Source organism: Herpailurus yagouaroundi, unplaced genomic scaffold, assembly GCF_014898765.1.
Source record: "Herpailurus yagouaroundi ecotype Mexico unplaced genomic scaffold, PumYag 181, whole genome shotgun sequence".
Taxonomy (NCBI): Eukaryota; Metazoa; Chordata; class Mammalia; order Carnivora; family Felidae; genus Herpailurus; species Herpailurus yagouaroundi.
In genome coordinates, this window is record NW_024412412.1 from 31,823,053 (window position 1) to 31,831,046 (window position 7,994).

Genomic DNA, 7,994 nt, shown 5'->3' on the forward strand with positions numbered 1-7,994 from the left:
TCCTTTTTTTTTCAGGGAAAAATGCTGAGATATCTGGTAAAATTATGTTTTCAGGGAAACCTGTGTGTCTTACTTTTCCAATAGGATCAGGCTGGGCTTAGGTGTGACCTTGGGAACCGCTTTCTCTGTGGTGTGTGCATGTTGTGTGGGTGGCGTGCAAAAAGTCACGAGCAGATGAGAAAGTGATGGTCCTTAAGGCGGGGGGCAGGGGGTGTCAAGATCTGAGTCTGATCTCAGAATCCAGGATGACCCCAATCTTGCAGCCCAGCCTCTACTCCTTGGTTTAGAGGCCCAGTGTGATCTGGGACCTCTATAGAAGGGTGTCGAAGTTTTAGTGTCTTTTACACTTCTGAATACTCGTAGTCTCACCCTTCCTAGCTTCCTCCATGGGTTCTTTTGTTTTCTCCATAAGGCTGTTCTAGTCTTAGCCTGGATTAGGTGATTTGCAAAGCACAACTCAAGTGGAGTAGAGGAGAACAAATTGTAAATGACAATATCGGCAGGAAAACACGATGAAGCAAACTGCATCTCTAGTTCCCCAAAGGGAGCTGATACCAAAATGATTCATATCTTGTGAGTAGAGAATGTCGGAGGCCACAGGGAGTGCTCAGGGACTTGGTCAAGGCCGTGGAGTGAGTCAGTACGGAAGGCAGGACACAAAGCCTGGTGTCCTGACAGCTCACCAAAAGGCCAGCCTCTCTCCCTGTTGGCCTAGTCACTTAAAACATGGTGATGTGAAATGATCAGGCCACAGGAGCAACCATCGCTGGAGAATCTTGGCCCGGAGGAGCAAGGATCAACAGTAGGTCTCATTAGGTTATACTTCCTTTCTCATTGAGAATATTTCTTTTTTTCTTTTAGTTTATTTATTTATTTTAGAGAGAGAGAGAGAGAGAGAAAGAAAACGTGTGGGGGAGGAACAGAGAGAGGGAGACAGAGAATCCCAAGCAAGCTCTACACCGTCAGTGCAGAGCCCAATGGGGGGCTCGAACTCATGAACTGTGGAATCATGACCTGAGCTGAAATCAAGAGTCGGACGCTTAACCAGCTGAGCCATCCAGGCGCCCCCCCACATGGAGAATATTTCTTAAGGCTTCTATTAACTCAGTTTTTTTTTGTTTTTTGTTTTTTTTGTTTTTTTTTGCTACTATGGCTTGAGGAAAGGTCACTTCTTCAGTAACAGATAAATTTATTTGTCTCATCTGGTGAGGAAGACTTCACAGTCATCTTGGGCCACGCAAAGGTAACAATGTCAAGATGGCCAGAGGAGCGCTTCCCTGATGGTAATGGCCCTGGATTGTGGCCTGAAAAGTATGTGCTAAGTGGGTGCTGCTGTGTTCATATTGCCGAGTCCCACGACCTCTAAGGGGAAAAGGAATTACTCTGGTTCTGAAGAGACACAAGTCAGCAGTGAAAATACTCTTTCCGGTCTCAGAAACAGAGAGATGAGGTCTTGGCAGGATGCCATGTCTCAGTAAAGCCAACATCAGCCTTGTGAGTGGGCTTCTCATTTTTGCTTCAAAAGCACCCCTGCAGAGCATTGGCAAGGAGAGGGTGTCCAGAAAAGGTGATTAACCGGACGATGTAGTTTTCCCACCAGGAAGTACATAAGAGGTTGTTTATTTAAAAATAGACTCATAGTGGATCATGTAAGGGAAAAAAGCCCCTCCCTCCATGAAGATGTTCATTACCTTGTTTATTATCTGGAATAGTAAAGACCTGAGCAACCTTTTTTTTTTTTAATATGAAATTTATTGTCAAATTGGTTTCCATACCACACTCAGTGCTCATCCCAACTCAGTGCTCAGATCTCAATGCCCATCACCCACTTTCCCCTCCCTCCCACCCCCCATCAACCCTCAGTTTATTCTCAGTTTTTTTTTTTTTTTACATTTATTTATGTTTGAGAAACAGAGTGAGACAAAGCATGAGCGGGGGAGGGGCAGAGAGAGAAGGAGACACAGAATCTGAAGCAGGCTCCAGGCTCTGAGCCAGCGGTCAGCACAGAGCCCGATGCGGGGCTCGAACCCACAAACCGTGAGATCGTGACTTGAGCCGAAGTCGGTTGCTCAACCGACTGAGCCACCCGGGTGCCCCTTTTATTCTCAGTTTTTAAGAGTCTCTTATGGTTTGCCTCCCTCCCTCTCTAACTTAAGACCTGAACAACCCAAAGCATATCCTGTAGAGGAAAGAGAACGAGTAGGCACATGATAGCACAGCAATTGGATGCACCCGTAAACAGCCATTGAGGAGGATTATGGGGGCTGGCTAGCAAATGTGGGAAGATGTTTAGCGGAAAATGGAATGTATATCGTGGATTCACAGATTGCTGCTCTGTAAAGTATGCCCCCAGGAAGCAGAGAAAGTCAAAACAGTCAGTGGTTAAGGTGGTGCAGTTATGGCTGGGGATCTGTTTTTTATTTCCTACTTTTATTCTCCTGCCTTAATGTAAATTACAACCAATGTTCCCAAGAAGGATCACTCAGACCGGCTTTTCGATATCTTGACCCAGAGTATGTTTTAACTTTCTATTCCCACTCTGGGCTCATCATGTTCCACGATGTTTAGCCATTTGTAAAAAAAGGAATCTTTATCCTGCAGGAAGGGATTTTTTTTTTTTTTCTCGTGCTAAGGAGGAACCAAGATGCCAGTGAAGACGTGCTACATGGAGGCCCTGACCATTTGAAAATGGAAATTAAATTGTGGCTACTTTTGGGAAGACTCATGCTTTGACGTCATCACTTATCAAATGGGTCCAGCTTCTAGTATCATTTTAAACTCTTTCCATTAAACACACACACACACACACACACACACACACACACACACACAGGATACTCTGTCTCATAATAGAGTCGTTGCTGTGTACATCAGTGCAGAAAACATCTCTTAGAAAAAAATAGCCCAGCTGCTCTCCAACATACAAGTAACTCCTTAGCAATGTTCCACAGGCTTTTTGTGACCTGGTAGAGAAAGAAAAGGAAATCCTGCACTTTAATTTGATTTTTTGCTGTTGAATTTGTGTTTGTGGACAGGTGGTTCTTCGTCTATGTGCCTCAATTATCTTCTCCATGTCTCCTGTGTGCCTCAAAGGAATATCAGCAGCCCCACGGGACTGTTGTGTATGATTCCATTGTTCTGGATGAATGAAGAAATCAAAGATAATTCTGTTATCTATATTGTGGGGTGAGGTGGGGCTCAATTTGAGCTATGATACCCATCTCTCAGCCCTGGTTATGGAATGTCGAGGGGCTTAGGTGTCTTTTAGGGGATTGTTGTGCTTAAAAAATTATGTTTTTAATTTTGGTGGAGTGTTTTTTATAGGTAACTTTATATAAGGGACCACTTTGATTTTAGTCCTGTCTCAGAAGTTGAAGTAATTTGCACTTGGAGTGCAATGTGGAAGTTGAGTATCAATAAAAATCAGGAAAAAAAATTCTGCCTTGTTAATTTTTCTTGGAATAAATTTTATCAAATGGATGCTGGCTTAGAGACACTGGGGTTAAAATTGTGTTCTAGGCAAAGCCAGTGTGTGAAGGAATTATAGATATTGAAGCCAATAGTGCCAACAAATGATACGTTGATTTTGAGTGATTTTAATACCCCCCTTTTTTTTCAACATGGTCACTTATTGTCCTAAGGCCTTTGGACATGGGGAAAATACTAAGTCAACAATTCAATGACACCTAGAAGCAAAAGTCTGTTTGCACGGTGGAAAGAAAAATGCATCTCCTAATGAGATGGAAAACAAAGACGAAGGAGTTTCAGAGACAAAGAGCTTTGGTACAAACTGCCCCTGGTCCCCTGAGAGTCCAAACTCTTGCTGGCAAGAGGCAGCACTTCGGTGAATCCCTAACTGTTCTCTTGGTGCTTCGCCAGAGAGGTGTTTTTTTTTCAGGAGAAAACGTGAGTTCAGATGAAAGAAATTGAGAATGAGGTAGTGGGAAGGGCCATCAACGTTTGCCCTCTCAGGACACGGCTGGAATCGAATCTGACCGTCACCAGCTCCTAGGGGTCAGTTCTGAGCAGAAGCAGGGGCATCGCTCGCTCACCTGTCCTGATGGCCCAGTGTTCTAAGACCTGCTCGGTTATTGACCCGCAGGCTCTCCACGGTGAAAGCTGCCTCTGAACACCTCCCGGAGGTATTGCTTCTTACAGTGTTTCAGATTTCAACCTGAACTTGCCAGTGACCAGGAGGAGGTTCCTTCCTGCACCGCTTGCACTCACCATAGAAACAACTCCATCCTCCTGAGGCTGCAGGCTCTATCTTCCCGAGGCTGGATTTGATTCCAGAAGTTCAAGTGCAGGACATCGATCTACCTGCTGCTTTCACTGCGTAGAAGTAACTGTAAATGACTTCCATTGCCCTCTTTTGGAGAGGGGATCGGGAGTAGCGGGAAAAGACAGAGCTATTGGAGGAATTCTGAAAATGCTCACTCACAGAAAACAATTTCGCAGCAGTCGTTGAATAGGGGTAGGGGTGAAGAGGCAGGGGGACACTCAGTGCCTTCTCAAAGGGCCTGGAAGTGTCTAACCACTTTCTAGCAGGGCTTCCCCCGGGATCGGTGCCCACAGATGAGCTATACCACTTACGTCTCCATCACAAAGGGTACTCAAACCCCTTCCAGGGTGCCGTTTTTATTCAAAGTTCCAAGGCTCTCCCACTCTGGCTTCAGAAGGAGTGACTCCAAATAGTCTCTTGGAACGCAAGCTAGGATCATATTCCTTCCCCCAAACAATCAGGGAGTTTCTTTGTTTTCTGGGCCCCTTGTCTGCAAAAGGAGGCCGGGAACAGGGAGGACATGAAAGCATCTGGGAACTGTCCCGGAGCCCCACTTCTTCTGGCCACCTGCTCTCCTGACCAAGACTGCCTGTCCATTGGCTTCAAGATCGAATCCATAACCACAAACAGCCACACCGACTTTAGAAGACGCTCGACGCCCGGGGCGGCCCGGGCCCCCCCCAAGAGGCACAGCCGAGAAGAACCGGGCCCATTATTACCCTCATTATTTATTACTCACCCGGCACTCCAAAGTCTGCAAGGGAGCAGGTATAATTCCCTCCGCATTTCAATCCTGCAATATTTACTCCGAGCCAGAGCCTCTGCCTGTTAACGTTCTCTCCGAGGAGCGCCACTTGCTTTGAGGCGAGCGCCGTGGGGAAATAGAACACAGAAGGGAGAAGGAGGCAGAAGAGGGCTCAGAGCGGGCCCTCGCCAAAGAACTCGGGCTGTCATAATTTACACACCTTGCCTAATGCACAGCACATGTCTCGGCTACAAAAGGCGTTGGGTAGACTGGCGCTGTCTGCCTCGCAGTGGGCCTGCTGTGAGCGTGTCAGCAATACTCTTAACGATGACAAAGTAGTTCATCAATAATTTTTTCCTAACACCCTTCTCCAGGAACCGAACAACAAATAGAATCCATCTCCTATCAAGCCCATCCCTGGGCACCGTCTCCCTCACTTCACCCCACCCGGGCAGACTTCCCAGTGGAGTCGCAGACAAGGAGGTCACGGGCTCGGATGTGGGCTCCCGGCGCTGGCTGGACCTTGAGTGCAGCTTTCGGGCCAGAGGCCCCGAATCTCTGTTTTCCTTTTTCTGAACACCTCACTCACCTCATCCATGCTAGCTAACGGTCAGGGAGCGCTGGGGTTCTTCTGGTTACCAAGCCTCATAAAAGGAAACTCTCTTTCTTTTTCTTTTCTTTTTAACTTGGGGGGGGAGCGGCAGAGGGGGAGAGAGAAAGAGAGGATCTTAAGCAGGCTTCATGCCCAGCTCGGAGCGCAGTGCAGGGCTCGATCCCACGACCCTGGGATGGTGACCCGAGCCGAAATCAAGAGTTGGACGCTCATCTGACTGAGACACCCAGGCGCCCCCTGTCTTGTTTTTCATAACCATCTTGCTGAGTTCAGTTTATTTCAGGTCACTTTTGTCCTTCATCCTTCCTATTTCTGGTGCCCCCATGTGAACAGCGTCATTAGGATCCGGCGGCTGCTTGGGGAGCAGGCGGGGGAGGGAAGACAGAGCTGTTTTAAAAATATATTAAGTGAAAAGAAAAAGAAAAAGAGGAAAAAACTATATATTAAGTAAGCTTACTTTCTTTTCTACACCTTCTGTATTTAATGGAGAATGATGATTTGAAATTACAGACGTTGTAAGGAAAAAAAAAGCCTATGAGCTAGGATTAACCACTAGTAACATTTGGTTAATATATATATAGTTAATCTATCTATATATATATTATATAATCTATATAATCTATATAATAATTATATATAATATATATATAGTTAATCTAGTTAGATCTGTACCATCCTCTTTCCTTCTTCCCTTTCTTCCATCCTCTTTTCCTATCAATGCAGTTGACCCTTGAACAATGTGGGGGCCCAGGGGCACCCACTGCCCCCTTCCAGTCAAAAATCCATGTATAACCTTTGACTTGCCCCAAACTTAACAACTAATAGCCCACTGTTGACTGGAAGCCTTACCAATAACATAAAATGGTCAACGAACACATGTTTGGTTTGTTGTATGTATTATATCCTGTATTCTTCCAATGAAATAAGCTAGAGAAAAGAAAATGTTACGAAAATAATACAAAAAGAAAATACACCTAGAGTCCTGTATCTTATTGGAAAAAATCCGCATATAGGCGGACTCACACAGTTCAAATCCGTGTTGTTCAAGGGTCAAGCATTTTTCAAGTGGGGGAGCCGCTTTTAGAAAATGCTGACTCATGGTTACCTTTCCTTCCCCTTCAGGTCTTAGACGAATGGCTTGGCAGGATTTGGCCTTTTGAGGGCCGAGCGAGCCAATGCCAGGCACCGTGCCTGGCTCTCCGTATGCACTCAGCACTCACTGAGTTAGGCTTTACTGCAATTTTTTTTTTAGGCACCCCACGTGGCATCTGGTTGCTTTGCAGGCTAGAAATCATATGCTAAAGAAAGCGTTAAATCTGAAATTTATGTTAGCAGTCAGAGCCCCTCCCTGAGGTAGGTCCGACTTTGACTCTGACCTCCCCGTTCTTGTTTGAATTCACTGCTCACTTTCGACGGCGTGACCATTGGTGGCCTATCCATAATACAAGGAGTTTTCTTTATTTATTGGATTAGCTCCTCGGCTGGCATTTTTACGGTTGTGTTGTGCCTGTTGATTGTTGTTGGCTAAAGAACAAACGCCTGGCTAATGTCCACAGGGAAGAACAATTTGCACATTTATTTTATCCTTTTGTTGATATTTCAGTTCCAAAAGCGCAAGGTTAGTTTGCTTACCTAATGCGTTATCCCTTGATCCCAGGTGTTCCCGTATGACAGTGTTGTCTGGGCTTTGACTCCCTGGTGTGACTGGTAGAATGTACGCATCCTTATAAAATATGAACAATTCCATTTATCAGGGGCTACAGAACTAAGGCACAGCCAGTTGATTAAAGGAACAAATGAATAGCACGTTCCTTTATGTGTCAACAGAGGCTACTTACTGAATTTGACTATCTGATTTTCCTCATACAGTGTGGCCTCAGCACTGGCGATCATTGCTGGCGGTACCTGTGTCCGGGCCTTAAGCACTTTGACAACAGGGACCGTGTCTCGTCTCCCTCTGTTTCCCACAAGGCTTGGCACCAGAGGCAAGATACGTTTGTGCTTCGTAAACGCTCCTCGACGACGTCGAGGAAGGGGGTGTTTGCTCGTATTTGCGTTGCTTTGCCAGTTGGGCAAGCTGAACACGTGATGGCTGGTGACAAGCCCTTGTTTCTTTCAATATAAAGCCAGACAGAAAGCTGGGCCTGCTTCAAATCCCCAGTGGTAGCTTGATTTGGGAGTAAGGACTCAAAATGCCAGATTCTTACTGGACTGTACTTTGCGGGGGGGGGGGGGGGGGGGGGGGTGCCCCCCCCCAAACCACACAATTACACTGTGATTTCTGCAGTTGTAATGACCTGAGTTTTATGGCTGCTGGGGAGTTTTCAGCCATGGCGGGCAGACCTGTTGTTTCC

The 7,994-nt window shown here is 46.0% G+C and overlaps 1 protein-coding gene across 2 annotated transcripts in view; it reads left to right on the forward strand.

Annotated features, from left to right (window-relative positions):
• The window catches only part of EBF2 (EBF transcription factor 2), a 203,550-nt gene that overhangs the window by 38,193 nt on the left and 157,363 nt on the right, over positions 1 to 7,994 (forward strand). The window lies entirely within an intron of this gene.